Source organism: Pseudonaja textilis, chromosome 2 (genome assembly GCF_049901715.1).
Source record: "Pseudonaja textilis isolate UNSWEBS1 chromosome 2, rPseTex1.2, whole genome shotgun sequence".
Classification (NCBI taxonomy): Eukaryota; Metazoa; Chordata; class Lepidosauria; order Squamata; family Elapidae; genus Pseudonaja; species Pseudonaja textilis.
Window position 1 is genome coordinate 235713933 of NC_141991.1, and position 18703 is coordinate 235732635.

The 18703-nt window shown below is 38.2% G+C and overlaps 1 protein-coding gene across 14 annotated transcripts in view; it reads right to left on the reverse strand.

Moving 5' to 3' along the window:
- GHR (growth hormone receptor) overlaps positions 1–18703 on the reverse strand; it is a 146654-nt gene that overhangs the window by 106254 nt on the left and 21697 nt on the right. For 10 of the 14 annotated variants that reach the window (XM_087927343.1, XM_087927340.1, XM_087927332.1 and 7 more), the window contains exon 2: positions 12064–12231. The exons of 2 other annotated variants lie outside the window; for them this stretch is intronic. The gene's annotated coding sequence lies outside the window, so the exon portion shown is untranslated. Of the gene's footprint in view, positions 1–9503; positions 9594–12063; positions 12232–18703 lie in introns of those variants that run through there. 2 more of the 14 variants (XM_087927335.1, XM_087927333.1) reach the window with 1 other exon arrangement.

Genomic DNA, 18703 nt, shown 5'->3' on the forward strand with positions numbered 1-18703 from the left:
TGAAATCCTTCTAAGGATAATAAGCAGGTCTGATCCTAGAAGGTTCCTTTATAGGTTTACCTGGGAAGCATTAACTGCTCCAAACTCCTTAGAGAAAGACCAGGAATGTAAGCCAAATCAATGAATAACAACTTCTCAATATTTTAATTACTGAGAAACAGTTTGGTAGTGATTTAAGTATTGTTTCTCAACCTTAAAACTTTAAGATGTAAAGTTGTCAAGGTTGAGAAATACTGGCTTAAGGGGTTGGTCTAGAAACCAGGAGCTTGTGAGTTCTAAACCCACCTTAGGCATGAAAACTGGCTGGGAGATTTTCAAGTCTCTTTCAGGCAAGGATGGTTGTTGTAGGAAAAATAGGAGTATTAGGTATATTCTCCACCTTGATTTATATATGAAAAAAGGTAAAGATTTCTCCTGTCCAGTCATGTTTGACTCTAGGGTAGCGGTATCAAACTTGTGATGACATATTGTTGTCACATGATGTATCGCAACTTTTTTCTCCTTTGCTAAACCGTGGGTCAGCATGGTCAGCCCATGACACATCCGGCCCACGGGCCACAAGTTTAATACCCCTGCTCTAGGGGATAGTGCTCAGCTCTGTCTCTAGCCGAGGGAGCCAGTGTTGTCCAAAGAAGCTTCCGTGGTCATGTGACTGGCATGACTAAACACCAAGGCAAACAGAACGCTGTTACCTTCCCACTAAAGTTATCTTCTTGCATTTGTGTGCTTTTGAACTGCTAGATTGGCAGCAGATGGGGCAAGAATGGGAGTTCACCCAGTGGTGTTGTGCTTGGGTCTCAAACTGCCAAACTTTCAGTCAACAAAGGGGGAGGGGATAAAAATCTAAACAAAAGGAAACTACATATACAAACTCTAGCAGCTGATAAGGCTTATCGCCACAGTGTGAAAAGTGTCACCTGCTCATTTATTTAAGTTTGTATGGGTCTTTATTTAAGCTACTTATGTGCTGTTAAAGACATAAAAGCCAGCTAGCTGAACTTCATCTGGTTCACAGGCAACTCTAACTCCAAGATTAAGAGGGAGGGGGCATAGCTGTCTTTGATTCTATGACATCGACGCCTTGAAAAGTCAGCTTCATTTCCTTGTGGCTTTAATTACATTTCACTGGGGCTGATTTTCCCATTAATTTACATTGCTTTGGCTTCAGCAAATTTTTCCAGATAACAGCTGTATCCCAACATATAGTTGGTCCAGAACAGTGGTCGCTAACCGGTGGGCCGCGGCCCACTGGTGGGCCATGAGAAAATTTTGATAGGCCGCAGAGAAATCTCATCCCCAGAGCATCCCCCCAAAGCAATTAATCCAGGCTGCGCAGTAACACAAGGCTGTGCTGTCCACATGGCCCGCGGGAATGCTCCCACCCACTCACTCGTTACCCGTCAAACTTGCCTGCTAAATTACTATTTTTCCTTTTTCCGACCATCATCTGTTTTGTTGTGCTGGGAGATTTAGATCAGCTAGGAAGCAGGAAATTGTTGGATTTCTTGCTTTCTAGCTAGTCTTTAGATCTTCGGCTCTGCTTTTAAGCACAGCCAAACCTCTGTTAAGATTGAAGGTTCTGTTATTCAGTGCAGACTGAGAGACTGAGCTAGCTGATGGCAGATAGATAGATCACTGAATGATTCTGTGAGCAACTCAATCTGCCTGCCTGCTTTGACTGATTTGGGGTAAAAGTTGCTCTTTTTTTATAAAAAATTCAATATTTACATACATGGTGTGTTGTGAGTTAATTTTGTGAGTTTGCTTACTAGCAAATTTTATTAGTTTGCTTGCAAGCAAATTTTATGTGACAGACTGAGCCAGCCAATGGAAGATAGATAGATCACTGAATGATTCTGTGAGCAACTCAATCTGCCTGCCTGCTTTGCCTGATTTTGGGTAAAAGTTGCTCTTTTTTATAAAAAAATTCAATATTTATATAAATATTTATAATATTTACATACAAGCCATGCCCAGCCAGTCACATGACCACCAAACTATACCCAAAAATTAGGCCACTCCCATATAACTGGTTAGTGGTCCCTGGGATTTAAAATTATGAGTTTGGTGGTCCCTGAGGTCCAAAAGGTTGGTCCAGACAGTTGGTGGTTGAAGAATCAAATTTCCTCATGCTCATATGCATTTACGCAGTAATAAAAAAAGTACTGTTTTTAGAGCAAGGTGGGGAACTATGGCCTTTTTATGACCTGTGGCCTTCAACTCCCAGAATTCCTGAGCCATCTGGGAGTTAAAGTCCATAGGTCATAAAGGGGCTATAGTTCTCCACCTCTGGTTTAGAAAGTACAAAGATACCAAACAAAACCACAGAATTATCTAGATACAAAAATGATTTGCAGGAACACTGCATATATAACAAAGAATATGGAGGGTTTTTTTAAAATGGCATCATAGCTGAAAAGCAGAAAAGATTAAATAATAGATAAAATAGGGAGAGACTAAAATTATAGAAGTGGGGAAAAGCGAAGGCAAAAAAAGCAATATTCTGTCCCAAAGAGAAAAGACAAAAACACAAAAAATAAATAATCGTACAGCTCATTGTATTTTACGTGATTCATCTGTGATCTCTTCATGCTGATTTTATTCTGCCCCTGCATTACAGCTTAATCACAGCAGCATCCTCACAAATTCTCACAAAGAGATTCAGAACAAGATAATAAGAAGTACCATTACTTGAAGGGAAAAAAACAGCAGCTGGGATTTTATGACTTCCTAAATTTGGCCTAGTCTAAAAAGACTGAAGCAAAAAGGGATTGAGAAGGTAAAGGAAAACAGGACCTCTGAGAAAGCATATCCTCAAATATTTATCCTTTTGTATTTTGTTAAGGAATATAATGCCAAAGATTTGCTCAGGGAGATGACACCCCTCCCGCTCCAAAATGGCTAATCCTGCGGCTTTTCCTCACAAGATCTTCTCTGAAAATTGCAGGAGGCTGGTGATGCCATTCTTTGAGGCAGGGGGAAATGTCAACATCTGTCAACTCAAGGACGACACCCAGCTTTGAACAGCATGTTCAGAGCTGCAGTCCAAAAGAGGGTGGTGGAGCAACATTTACATTTAGTCACAAGTTGTTTGGCTGTTTGCTTGGCATACTCAGTGGCAGATCTCCAACCTTGCGGTCCCCAAAAGCTAAGCAGCATCAGAGTCGGTTAATATCTGGATGGAGGCCAGTAAATTCCAGGATAGAAAGCTAGACTGGAGGATTAAAAAAAAAAGATCCCAGAAGCAAGCATGGTTAGTTTTCTCTGAACAGGGGAAGGTGTAAATCTACATCAACCAGACCACCCACAACATGTATTTTGGCAGTTTTAAAATTTCCAAATAACCAAAGTGGGTTGCAGTGGCATGATTTATATTGTTAACCTTTCTTCTATCTCTCATTTCCCCTTCATTTTTTTTTTGATCAAGTGACGCATCCAGCACTGGCTATGAAAACCACAATGAGGGGTGAGTGGCTTGAAAATGGCTAAAGATGTATTGATGGGTAAGGTGATGGAGCACCATCCTTCTTGCACATAATTTAGACATATATTGTGAGTAGTTAAGGGGGACAACATGTAACTCCTCCTCTATTATATTTATAGCATGGACAGATTATTGCTTGCAAAGTACCAGTGACTTTGCTATTTCTGAATGGAATGTTCTTTCCTCCCGCCAACTCAGCCCACCCTCCCACTTGCATCCTGTGGTTAGGTTCCCATCTTCTGTACAGTACTGAATAATCCCCTTTAAGCTCTAGAAAAACATAAACAAAGCGAACACAAATACTGGCAAGAAAGAGTCCATTCAGATTAGCTTTCACTAAAGCAAAAAACCGTACCAACAATGTTTAGGAATGGATAGGGTTTAGAGGCATTAGCAAAGATAAGGGATGATCGTCCATGCCAAAAGTTGTCTTGATGATAGACTCACATCTGAAGAGAATGAAAGGCGGAATTAGAGAGCGGGATGAAAAATTCAGAATATGGAAGACTCTAATCTACAGGGTCCCTAAAAACAAAGTGAATTGTCTCTACAAGAAAATAATAATAATAAATCCAAAAGCCACTACTGTAATACAAGTAGTCCTTGCTCTGCGGCCACAACTGGGATCAGCAATGTGGTCATGAAGTGGTCACTAAGGTGAAAAATAATAAATCTTACTTCAGTTTTCTTTGCTTTAGACATGGAAAGGTCGTAAACACCAAGATTTGTCCTAAAATTACTGTTTCATCACCATCAAAATTATGAATAGTCACCAAAAAAGCAGTCACTAAACAAGGACTACCTGTATTTTCACAGGGAATAATTCAAATGCAAATTTTTGGATTCTGATCGTCATTTGGCAGTAAAGTAGAAAATTCCAAAAATAAGATAAATGGAGGAGATTATTTTTGGGGAAATCACAATCAGTCTCAAAATGGAAATTGAAAATTGACACAGATATGCACTATTCACTTGTAGATGTAGTTAAAAATTATGGGACACAGGAATGATGGCTGCTACCTCATACTCATAACACATATACATACAAAAATCATGGGAGGTAAGGTGGGAGAGAAGGTTGTCTATACCTCAGATCTGTTCCAGATCTTGTGGAAAGCTTATAGTTTCTTGCTAAGTCCCATTTCCAGCTACTCCTAAACCAAGTTGATCAAATTAATAATAATTGCCACTTTAGGATGGTTCTCCAGCATCATTTCTACTTATTAAAGAAAAAAATATTGTTGCTTTGATTATTAACTGTTAACTTTGCTCTCAGATTTTATCTTGATAAGCAGCCATCTATCATTCAGAATATTTTTGAATATACATTTGATGTTTTTTTTTACTATTTTATGAAAATCATTTGAGACATTTAAAAAAATCAGACATATCAGCGACAGTGGTTTCAAAACATGTTCCTATTTCTCTGTATCAAGTTGGGCTCCCTATAGTTCAAAAGCAACAGACAGGTACTCTTACGTAATTCCCAGATGATTCTATACCTGGGATTACTAAAAAGTGTGAGACAGAAAATATTTGAAAACTAATTTAAGCCCAAAAATAATCCTAGCAGAGAGTATGAAAAAAATGAAGAACAGGAGGATGAGAAGGTAATCAAAAGCATCACTGATCCTGGCCCTGACCTTGTGCATAATTAGGATAAACAGTCTTGCGTTTTTTCTTTTATCTTTTCTTTTCCCTTTTGTTCCTCTTTTGAAACTTAAAAACAGTCCAACAAGAACACCTACAATTTTATAGAGAGACGAGTGGGTAAAAAGGGGAGGGAGAAGAAGAGGGGGAAGAAGGCAAGGAAAAGAAGTTGTAAAAGACAGAAACAAGAAATGGAGAAACACGGAAAAGATATAAGGATTGTAACCATAGGCTTGTTTAGAGATAATGGGTAAAAATTTAATTGCAAAAGGGATTCTGCAAAGGTACATAAGATAGCATTGTTATATTACAAACAGAAATAATTTTAGAAAATATGATTAAAATGATGGATAAAATATTTACTGTAATGTAGTGGAATGTTTGTTAATAAATAAATGAATTAAAGTGATTGAGAGAATTAAATGGGAACATTTTAATTATTAGTAATGATTTATAAAAATATAAGTGAGAAATATGGAAAAAAAAGAATTAACTATGGAAAGTTTATAAGTGTTCCCAAGGAAGTATGATATTCAATTGAAAAGAAATGTTAAAGATGTTAAGATTTTAATGAATATTAATGATAGAATTGAATTGGAATGGAATGTGTGATATATATAAATATATATATATTTAAGAATGTAGTGTGTATTTTAAGAATGTACCAAGCAGAATTGGATTGGAAGTTATGTATTATATTGAATGCTATAATTTTAAAGGTATACATTGAAGAGTTTGAATGGATAAAATTAAAAGACATAAAGGTGTCATACTCTAATTGGTAACTACAGGGAAAAATTTGTTTAATTAGAAAAGATAATATGAAATTGAAACAGGACAGACAAAAGTATAAATATAATGATCTGAATTGAGATGAGATAATTAAAATAAAGTTGAGAAAATTAAAAGAGGGGAACAACTATGTAGAAAATATCAAACAGTAATAAGACATGAAATAGAATATAAAAATGAGCATGAAATTGAGTTTTGTGTCTGTATGAAGAAGTGATAACCTGGGACCATGCTATTTTTTTAAAAAAAAAAGAAAAGAAAACCTACAATTTTACAATCCAAAATGCCACTGAAGTACCTTTTCCCTTTATGTGAATGGAAATACAAAGCAACACTATGAAGTGCTTTTGAAAAGATACAAGGACACACATAATTTACTGATCTATATTCAAAAGACCCACTTCTAATAGGCTACCTGTTCAGGCTCCAAGGACAGAGTGGGAAATACAATTAGTTCGTGGAGTTTTAGTCATGACAAATTCCAGCTTCTTCATCAGTGTGCAAATTTTTAAAAATCCAAGGAGACAGGAGATAATGTGATATCTTATTCTCTCTCTGTTATTCATTCTAAGCGGCAATTTTTGTACCGTTTTTATAACTGCAACAAAATATTTAAAACACAAGCCATTAAAACAAAACCAGGAATCTGCTAATGCAGGGGTGTCACATCATGGTTGTGTTCACCTCGGGAGACCAGGGTGGGCATGGCCAGCTTGACATCATTTGTGTTGGGGGCATTTGTGGCAGAGTTTTCGGCTGCGACAGCCTCCTGAAACCCTCTGCCAGTGAAAACAGAGCTCGAGGGCCCCCGCATGCGGCCCTCCCAATGCTCCATTTTTGCTGGCAGAAGCACCACGGGCCAGTCCTTCACTGTTTCCAGGGCAGACAGATCTAAGTACCTCGCAGGCTGGATCCGGCCCCCAGGCCTTGAGTTTGAGACCCCTATGCTGGTGTTTTAAACACTGAAAAAAATGACTTATGACTGGTTTACACATTTATGACTGTTGCAGCATCCCTACAGTTATGTGATCAAAATCTGGGCGTTTGGCAGCTGGAATTTAATTGTGTCTGTTGCACTGTCTTGGGGTCATACGATCACCATTTGTAATCTTCCCAACCAGTTTCTGACAAGCAAAGTCAATGGAGGAAGCCAGATTCACTTAATGATTGGATGATTCATTTAACAACTGTGGCAAAAAGGTTGTACATGGAACAAAACTCACTTAACAACTGCCTTGCTTAACAACAGAAATGTTTGGCTCAATTGTGGTCATCAGTCGAGGATTATGGCCATTTGTCCAAGCTGAATTTTTTTATTGTTTCACACCAACAGAACAAACTCTTTCCAGACTGACCAACCTGCTATTTGCATACAGAATATATTCTGTGAACTATTAAGGAGGGGTTGTCTTCATTCTCTTTCTTTCACACATAGTATCTGAGCTGAGCTGCCTCTTACTCCTCTGGAATGAATCTTTACATTCCTCCAACACATCCATAGATGTTGACCCAGTGATGGTATTCTACCTGTTCTGCCCTGTTCGGGAGAACCAGTAGTAAAAAATGTTACAGTTCGGCTGAACCGGTAGTAAAAAACAGCTACCGGTTCAGCTGAACCAATATTTTTTTCTCCTCCTGACAATCAGCTATTCCAACGATCAGCTGTGCCGGGAACCCCCTCACTGTCTTACTGCTTCGACCAGGAGGCTTCCCTGAGGCCCAGGAGGCAAAAAATGGAGTGCAGGGGGGTGCTGCATGGCCTCTCCGCGCTCTGTTTTTGGCCTTCTGGGCCTCAGGGAAGTCTCCTGCGAGGCCATTTTTGCTCCCTGGTGGCTTCCCTGAGGCCCAGGAGGCAAAAAAAGGGACATGGGGGGGTGGGGTGGAGATGCTGCAAAAAAAAAAAAAAAAGAACCCACACCCACCCAGTCACATGGCCACACCCATCTAGCCACACCCACAGAATCAATAGTAATAATATTTGCATCCCACCCGTGTTGGCCACTCGAAGGAGGCAAAGTCCTTCCTCTTTAACCATGCCCTTTTTTATTGAAACTTATTTTTTTTATAACCACCTTAATACTGTATTTATGCTTTTGTTTTTATTGTTGTTGGCTGTCTAGAACTTCATCCATGAAGAAAGATTGGATATAAATTAAAATAGTAACAATAATAAATGAATCTTCTGGAACATCTATCTCTGCTTGGCCTGTACTTTACACCCCATCTCCAAGTGGTCATAATCAGAGATGGGTATGTAAAGAAGAAATATGCTTTTTTATTTTTTAAACACCTTACAAATCCAAGATTAAAGTCTTAATTGCAGCCTAGTCACTTTATAGAGTTGATAATCCAAGACTCTAGAGGGAGGATCTCTTTATTTACAGTATCTGTATACTGTTAAATCCCAGTGGATGCCTTATGAACGTTAGATGGCCAACATGCTAACTAGAGACTTCAAGGACTTGAAGTCCACACATCTTACAGTCGCTAAAGTTGAGAAAGACTGGTTTATATCAACAAACCCACTAATCTTTAGCATCATAACAGCAGTATAGATTGCATATCAATTGCTACATAAATATACATCAGCAGCCAGGCTCCCTGAATCATCAGTCTCTGCCTCATGCTTAAAGCTCACTAACTGCTTCAAAGCAAAGGTCAGAGAAATGTATCCCTCCAGATGTTGCTGAATTACAATTCCCAGTGGCTCCAGCCAGTATGCCTAATGGTTGTTGTGGGTTGCAGTTCAACCACAAATTAGGATAATTGCAAATTCCCCATTTCTTCTCCAAAACAAGGCATAATAGAAATATCCTATGCCCATTCAGTATTTTCAAGCCATAAGAGACACTTATGGTTAAAAAGGGGGAAAAGTTGAAAAGCTGTGCCATGTGATAATTCATGATGATGTAAGAGTATTATTTGTCTGCCACCACACTATGCTAAACATCTCATTTCTAAGGCTCCAATTAACAAAAGTATTAAAAATGTACTCCCACATTGCTTTGACATTTATTTATAAATTATGCTACTGAGTTCTCTCTTTTTGTTGATTAAGTGGTCTATAAGTGTTTTCAATGCTTGACAGAATGCAACAAATTAAGCACAGCTTTCTTTTCTTCATCCCTGGTTCTATAATATAAAAGTCCAAGGCCATGAACATATATCGGCAGTTTTAAAAAGATATATTCATACTTAAAGCACTTGAATCTTTATTATTTTGAAAACATATTCTCCAAGACCGAGATGGAGAGACCAACTTTTGATTCCCCCATCCAAACACACAGATGTTGCAAGCCAGGAAACAGAAGGGAAAAATGTTGTGGAATCTGTAGGAAATGGGGAGAGAAGCCAAAGGCAAAAAAACACAGAGGAGGGAAAAAGCTGTAATTTCAGAATACAACCTTTGTTTGGGGAATATCCCAGGTGCAATAAGAAGCCCAGGAAAGATTGCAAATGCAATCCTGGAGGACAGCTACAAATCACTCTACACAATACTGAATGCAACAAACCGACATTGTCACTTGGGGCCAAGATATCACAGACAGTAGCCACATATTTTTAAAAGGATCCTAACCTGCCCATCCATCTGGTTGCTACAAAATATATCCTTCCACCTGAATGATCAGCGGTGATGAATTGGAAGCAAAGAGCCCTTCTGTTCCAGACACCCTGAATAACAGAAATGACTAGGTAATAATTCACCAGTGATTAATTCTCTGATGTTTGCACAAGGCTGGGGAGATAATGAGGCGAGTGTTGCAATGCCAGTTAGGAAATGTGTCTCCTTTAGAAGCACCACTGTAAGTTAGGCTAGGAGAGCAGAATCAAAGTCCCATTTTTAAAATCGCCTTTCCTAACTATCATTATGGGAGTTGTAATCAAACATATGTGGAGGGCTCTAGGTTGGAGAAGATTATCAATGCTATTTTAAAACAAAGAGCTAAGTAAGCAAGAGTTATCTCTCAAGGCCCAGTTGCCTAAGAGCCATATATTTTACTTGTATCAGATAGCCCAAGTTAACCTCAGAGAGTAAATTCTGCAGCGTGAGTGCAGGGGAAAAGATAAGGGTTAATGGAACAAGTGAAAATAGTAGGTAAAATTGAAATAAAATGCTTTTATACTAAAACAAAATACCCTAAACATCACCCCAAGCACCTGATTTTTACAGGCTTAAAATATTTCTACTACATTTCTTTTACAAAGGATTTAAAACTGCTAACAAAAATAATGAAAACTATATTTAAAGATGCAGTTATTCATTCTATGCAAAATCTAAACATAATGGTAATCTAGAAGGATGATAATGATTATTTTAAAAATGAAACTACTGGAGTTTCATTATTTGCTCCATAAAAAATTCTAAGATAAGCTAGCTGTTGTAGTTGCTGAAGAGAGAAACTGAAAGCTTCTTAACATTCTTCCTTTCAGTCTAACCTACATCTCTAAGTTATTTCACACAGGAAAAAAAATGAAAGACACAGGATATACCTCCTTGAACTCTTGGAGAGAGAAAAAAGCACAACCATTGGGAGAAAAAAGTCAAAGCCACTTTGCGGAATGAGATGAGCGGCATATAAATTTAATAAATAAATAAGAAAATAGCTGCCGACCCTTCCTTTTGCATTGCAGAATAAAAAAATGTCATGCAATGTGCTATACCATCAATGATGCAATTGTCTGCTTTCTTTTCCTAGTAAATTCCCCCTGTATGTGTGTATCAAAATCCGCAAGATGACAAGCACAGATTCATGATTGTTATACCCCCTTTTTTACAAGTATGGCAACTGACACAAGCAAAACATGCAACTTTGATCGCAATGCACCATCTCCCATAAAGACCCATGACCTTCTCTATCTTCAACCACTTTCCTAGGTATTCTTCATCCCACCTATCATAATTGATAGGATATAGCTATTTAGAAACTATGATTTAAACGTGATTTGTTTCCATCTGACATAGCTGTGATTGGGCAGACATTGTCCAACTGATATGATCTCAGAAGCTGTGAAATCGTGGTCAGCTTCAGTGTTTTGATGTTGCTCCTCATTTCTTAATCCTACAAAAATGGTACCTTTGATCAACAGGTCTATCCATATTGAAGGAATAGGCATGATGGAGTGATGAATTGGGTTAAGATTTTACTCAAGATACTTCAAACTGTAAAGTAGATTTTTTGCAACAAGGGACTAACCGGCATGCTGTGAGAAACATGGATTAAATAACTTGGTACCCCATTTCAGAGGAGATTATGATCCTTGTCAGTAGTGGCCCTAATTGGACAAATTCTGCAGGAACTCACTTCAAGTGATTTTATCACTTCTTCCCAGAATAATACAATTGTCCATTTCAGTGGATTTTCAATGGGTTAACTAATTTTCTGTTGGCAATGCATTAGTACAGTATTTCTCTTCCTGCTTTTGACTGTCCAGAGAGGTCAGTCAATGTTTGCTCAGAGGTTTTAAACAATTCTCATCTTTCCTGACCACTGGCTCTGGTGGTATGGACTGGTGGGAACTGTAATCAAAACCAACTGAAATTGACCCTGTTTGCTTATTTAAAAAATAAAACCCTTTCCTGTAAAAAGGAATCAGCTGTTATAAGAACTTTTTTTGGGGGGTGGGGAGGATGGGGGTGGAAGGTCAAGGTATATCCATCTTAGTCTACAATTTTGCTTTGGAAAGTGGCCAACTAGATGTCTTTGGAGTGCTTAAAAGGAGAAGATGGAGTACAGATAGCCCTCAACCTATCACCACAATCGGGACTATAATTTCTGTCATAACTTGTTGAGCCTTAAGTTTCAAGTTTTATGACAATTTTATGGAATTCTTTAAGTGAATCACTGTGGTCATTAGGCAAATCACATTTTTTCTAGAAATCAGCAAACAAACAAAAAAGTGCTCACAAATCACAAAGTTGCTGTCTCTTGATCTGTGGAGAAAAGAAAATCTAGATAATGATACTAGAGCTCAGTTACTATTCTCCATAACAAATGGGCCATAGCAATTGTTCAGCCTTTGGAACCAGTTATAACTGGGCTCTTGATACGGCATATATTTTACCACATTGTAATCATATGGTGAATATGGGAGAAAAAGAGGCACGGAATAAAAATTGTTATGGTTCAAAAACTTACCTTCCAATTAAACTTCAAGTGAGACAGAATAGATAATCAGCTCCAGCAGCCTTCCCCAGCCTGGGGACCTTCCAGATATGTGGACCTCAACTCGCAGAAGTGTGGTGATTGCTGAGATTTTGGAGAGTTGACATCTATCCATCTGGAGGGTGCCAAGGATTGGGAAATCTGGGACAGAGCAAACAAACAGAACTTTAGTGAAAAGATGAAAACAAGACACCGTCATTTGCTTAATCTTAATAACACAGAGTTAAACCAAAGCCTTCATCAAAAAAATTTTATAAGTATCTAAGAACACCAGGTTGTGCTGGGCTCAACAAAAAAGAGAAAGCAGAACTTTGTGGAAATCAAATTGGTCCTCCAAAATTTCCTTCAGGCTACATACTGTCTATGATGAGAATAGACTCAAAGGAACAATTGGTTAGCTGCATTCAGTATGTTTGTCATCAAGATGCTGTTCTTAAAATATACTGAAATTTGACTTCTGTAATCCCAGATAGCATGGCTAGTCATGCCTAAAGACGATGGAGTCACAATACATCTCAAGGGTATCTATTAACCTAGGAAAATTCCCCAAACCGAGCCAGAACAATGTTATGTCTGATCTAGTACTATGACAGGGAAACACCATGAAGTTAGCAATTTTTTTAGCATAAGAATTCTCAGTAAATGGATGGACATGCCATCTTTCAAGGTATGATAAACCAACCTTCTACAAGTTGGGACCTTTCATTCTAATTATACTGAGAGGGTCTTGAAACTTCCTTGCCTTGAAGAGGCAACAGTGAGACTAAGTAGGCTAACCTTAGAAATCTCCCATGCTTCCCAGAAAATGGACAGGTGAAAGACATATATCCCAGCAGAAGTACTGTTAATGGTGAAATCATCAATGTGCAAACAACTGAGCAAATTGGCCTGAAACAGCATGCTGCAAAAATGCAGAGTAAATAGGCTGCTTCCTTTAGTGAGAATCAATTGTTGTATCTTCCTTTAATCACTAGATACTAATATGAAGCAGACTGACTCTTCAACTATCTTCTAAAAATACTCTCCTTGCTGAAGTGCTTCAAGAACACTGACATCCTATATTAGATATGCTAACTCTCAGAAATTTCCTTCAGGCATAAAGACCTGACTTCTATAATGGGCCCTGCAATCATCAGGTAATAAGAATGTGAAATGTTCCAGTCCGATATGAAGATGCCTTCAGTAGCTCCAGTTCTGCCAGTTGACTGGAAAGCCATTCTAGGCTGAATTGGACATTTGAGAGCAGGCCACATCTGAGTGATAGGACCATGTTTTTGCATACAGAGGCTTGAGTTTAGCACTTGGTTTTATCAGCTAAGAAAGTTATCAGGAAGACTCAGAAAGATGAATCTCGGAAAGCTATTTTATTAGCAAAATACAGGTTGTCCTGCACTTACATGACTGTTCAAAGTTACAACAGCACTGAAAAAAGTGACTTACAACCAGTCTTCACACTTGTGACTATCATAGCCATCCTACAATCATGTCATCAAAATTCAGGCACTTGAAAATCTGCATGTATTTACAACCATTGTAGTGTCCTAAGGTCACATCCTCACCATTTCCAATAAGAAAAGTTAATGTGGGAAGCTGGATTCACTTAACAATCCCATGATTCACTTAACAATGAATGTGATTCACTTAAAAACTGTAGCAAAAAAGTCTGTAAAATTCTTTTAACAAGTAGCTTGCTTTTGCAATGGAAATTCTGACTCCAACTGTGATTTTCAAGTTGAGAATTACTTGTAGATAACACTGCGCAGTGTGGACTAAGGATCTCTTTTAAGATAGTTTATTATATTCTAGTGGGTTCATGAACAACTTTATGGAGGCATAGATATATTCCAAAATAATTATCTTCTTTTTGTAAATTTTGGAATGCATTGTGTCTATCAGAATACAAGAATAGCATGAAGTTCGCAAAGTTTCCAGGAGCTTATGATTTCTTTTAAGCTTTCAGAAGATCTAATAAATGGCACTGTTTTAATGTGGATTAGGTTTCTCCCCTTTGCCATGGGCAATCTTGGCTGATTATGAGCATAGTCTCCAGCCAGAAAGTAAAAATGATCATACTTTGTGGTTTTTAAAGTCCAAACTTTTCTGGTTTTGTTCACGCCTTTTCGTTCTTTCCATCCAAAGCCATGCTCCCTCTTTACAACTGATATTTGGTTGCCATTGGTCTTCCAAGAAGAAACATAATACTCCACATTTGCACAAACAGTAAATGTGAGATAAAAAGGGGACAGTGTTGTGGTATTATGGCTCGGCTGCACAAAATGAGAATAATGACCCCATGTACTCGAAAATCAATGTCTTTTTCCAAGTATTTTAGAAACTGTACTCATTATTGCTCACACTGGCCACATTTGCTGATCCAACTATGCCAGAAAACTAAGTGAAAAAGGAACATTTTAGTTTTGCAACAGACCTTGGAGAGCATCCCCAAAGTTACCCAATCAGAACTCTGAACAGGCTGGAATTCATCTTTGCAAACTCTTATAAACAACAGGGCTGCAGAAGAAATCTACACTGCTTCGCTGAGCTCAAACTCCAGCTTTATTACTCTAAGCCTCAAGTAAATCCTACACAGATCATTCTCTGACCTAGAGCCAAGAGCAGCTTCAGTTTGAACTTTCAATTGCATGAAGCTGCAGGCAATCCAGCAATCCTGTTCTAATCTTGTGGCTGGAATCTGCCCAGACATTTGCAGCCACTGATTAAAAAATAATAATCAGATTTCTGTGTCTTTTGCTGTAATCAATCTGCTAAAACAAATGTTTGCTTTCAGGGGTTATGAAGAATCCAAAAAAAAAGAAAGATTGCTCAAAGGGCAGGCTCAGATTATTAAGTGAAGCTACACTTTTAAACAACCCATTCATGCCATCCATGTATCACAAATTCCAAAATTTAACACAGGTGCAGGAACACGTATGCACCAAATGAGCTTGGCATTGTGGCAGTGATGCAGCACTAGAAAAGCATCTTTAGATGCACACAACAAAAGTGTTTATCTCCGATACTGAAACCCAAAGCAGCACTTGCTTAGGGTATTATTGTATACCATGTTACATTTACATTAATATTTAGTTCTTCGGCAGCCAAGCGTGCAAATGTGGCCTTTATCCCTGGCTATGTGAACTGCAGTGCCCAATTATAAGTGCACAAGAAAACACCAGGCTGTTTCAAAACAAAATAATCATATTTCTGAGTGTCTGAAACCCTTGCCACCTGAATTTTCGTCCTGCTCCCCTATTCATTGCACAACACAATCATCACAAATGCTCAGGTTTAAAAACACAGCCTAGTGGGTAACAGAACAGATTATTACAGGTGGTCCTTGACTTACGACCACAATTGAGCCCAGAAGTTCTGTTGTTAAGTGAAACATCTCTTAAGTGAGTTTTGCCCCATTTTATTACCTTTCTTGCCATCGTTATGTGAATCACTGCAGTTAATAAGTTAGTAACCCGGTTGTTCAGTGAATCTGGCTGCCTCACTGATTTTGCTTGTCAGAAAGTCGCAAAAGGGAATCACATGAATCGGGGACAATGCATCCGTCATAAATATGAGTCAGTTGCCCAGCATCTGAATTTTGATTACAGGATCATGGGGATGCTGCAAAAAGGTCCTAGCTGTGAAAAACGGTCATAAGTCACATTTTTCAGTGCCATTTGAACCGGTCACTAAACAAACTGATGTAAGTTGAGGACTACCTGTACTTAAAACCGCAAGCTCAACCTTGGGACAGATGACAGTGAAACCAAACAGAAAAGGAAAAGCAGATGGGAAAGTTTTGAAGACATCTGCCTGGTGCTTGATAGACTCAGACTCGAAACAGGAACCACCTGTCTTGCAGCAAGCTACTGTAGTTTGGTGCAATACAAGACACTGAAGCTAATCTCCCAATGTAGTTGGAACGGGAAAATGATTTTCCTTACATATGTTAAAATCTTGATTAACCATGACAGCTTTAGAATTTGTGACTCTTTCAGCCATTCATTCCTAAGTAGATATTTCTAAATATTATAGACTAGCTCTATACCCGTGCTTTGCTATGAAGCTTAGTTTTTGGGGAGGAAAATAAGGGGAAAAATTGTGCCTCTGACTACTAGTATTGATTGGTATTCATTTCGCTAACATCCTGTCAGTGTGTGAGAGAGTTGAGGGCTGTTTGGAAACTGAAACATGGAAACTGAAACAGTATTTGCTGTGTGAGCAAGAAGACAGCAAGGAGCCTGGGTGTGGCTTAGCTCAACTGTTCTATACTAAAGCTGGTTGCTGCTGTGAAACTGAAACTCCTCTCCTCTGCTTGTGTTTTGCATTTGAAGCAGATTTCTTTGCAGGTGGGGAGGGGGAAATAGAACTCCTTAGCATCATAATATATTAATATACGAAATACTAATGCTCTGATGGTCATTTTGAGAAATCCTTTCTTAGTGAGCATCTAGAAGCCAAGAGGAACATATATGACAAATTTCAAGTTTGTAGGCTTTATGGTTCTGGAGATTTTGTGATGATGCGTGAATGGTAATTCGCTTTTCTATATATAGATGACATGTTCTCTCTGAGGTTGATCTTCATCAATAAGGCTTTTAAGTTATACAAGAAAAACAGCTTTCTTTCTTTCCTTAGGTGAATTTTCTGGGAGGGAGGATGAGCGAGCATGGATGTCCTAAGACAGAATTTTTACTGAGGCTTTTGTTAATTGTTCTCCCTTCTTTGGACCACCTGATTGCCATCTATGGGGGGAAATGGACAAACCTGAATATTGGGGGGTGTTTCCAGTTCTCAACTGACCATTCTCATTTAAGAACCTGGAAGCATCCTGCAATTTATTTCCAGGTTTTTTTTCCACTTTTGAATCTTCTGCTGTAGGTATTTTCATACAGGCCCTCTGTAATGCACCAGAGACTTGAATTCTAAGATTTGAGATTGGAGAGAGTCATAAACTGTTGTTTCCGATAGCAGCAAGAGGCAAATTGGGCCCAATTTGCTGGCTCTTAAATCCTGACCATAACAGTTTCTCTTGTCTGTTAATCCCTGGCTTTGACTCTTAGCCTTTTCCCAATCTATTATAATAACTATGCCACAAGAAAGCTGCGGAAGGATAGCCAGCAAGGCCACTGAGAAAATGGATGCCAAAGGCTGTTTTAATCTCTGGCCACAAAGAATGTACCCTGGCTTTGACTTTCATAACTATAATGATCTTTCAATTGGGAATTAAGGTGAGCCAAGAGCCAGGGGCTCTCAAATTTAAATCTAATTTAAATTCTCAGTAAATGGATTCAAGTCATGCAAGCTTTAAAAAAGCAACCTTAATATCTTCTCTTGTGATTCAGGGGATAATAAATGGAGCCACAACATTTGGTCAATTAATGAATTAATGAATTACAATTTACAAGGCTTTTGAGCTATTAAAGAGCAGTACTGCTTCATCAAGAACTAAGATGTTTTTCCCCTTATAAAAGCAAGCTTGGAGTGATTTTCCACGTTCTCTAATTTTACATTCTTTTCTTCCAGGATTCTGCTGTTCCACCCTCCCCCATCAAAATAAACTGTTGCATTTCCATGTATATTTATAGTCTTAAAACTTTATTAGCTAATCAATCAAAATGATTTTCATCACCTGACAGCCCTTTCCTATGGGGTTTAAAATGCCTTTTTTGTAGATCTATCCTCCCAAACCAAGCAAGCTCCAGACATCAGTGCAGGTCAGAGAGAAGCTGAAAACCAACTTCAATATTCTGATTAGATTCAGTCTCTGATCAGAAGTTCTCTAACTAGTACCTCTTTCACAAAAGGAATGCTAGTTGGGGAAATAATGAGAATTGAAGCTAATAATGTGGAGTGTGAAATGTTGGCCGAAAACTATTATATAAATACCATGTAGTTCTAAAATAAGTATACCCTCCTCAACCAACTGTAATGTCCCAGATTCATTTTATTTGTTCTCTTTACCATCCAATTTCGACCATGTCTCTATCTGGCTTCACCATCATGGTACGATTACCCAATGCCAAAGAGAACAAGCAAACTGCTTGTCCTTGTGGCGGTTTTTTTGTTATAAATTTTATGATTTGCTTCTGATGATAACTGCAGACATTCCAAAAAAGGGTACAAAATAGGATTAAGAGAGATGAAATTGCATCATCTTAAAAACTGTAACATGTCAACATGTTAAAACCAGAACAACAATTCTTATGTCTCCAGTAAAGGAGAATATTTGTAGCTCAGGGTTGAAATGAGGGGTCTTTGGTATTCTCCAAGCTTGCTTGTTTGCTTGCAGACATTTCATGACTCAGACTAACGCTAGCACTGATGATGTTACCTAATTTGGTTCATGAAATGTCTGCAAGAAAACAGCCAAACTCAGAGAGCACCAAGGATATTTAATCTTATGTCCATAACAATTTGGCTTGCAGGAGTCAGCTCATTTCATTTTCTGAATCTGAAAATAATTGTTATGTTGAAAAAATATTTATACTGAATTCCAATGATCTTGTCTATTTTTAATAGTATTACCTGCAATGGGTGTTCCTACCCCACCCATTACCTTCTATTGTTAAAGGCACAATTATCTATGCTAGTTAAAAACTGGGTTGGTTTTTAATTG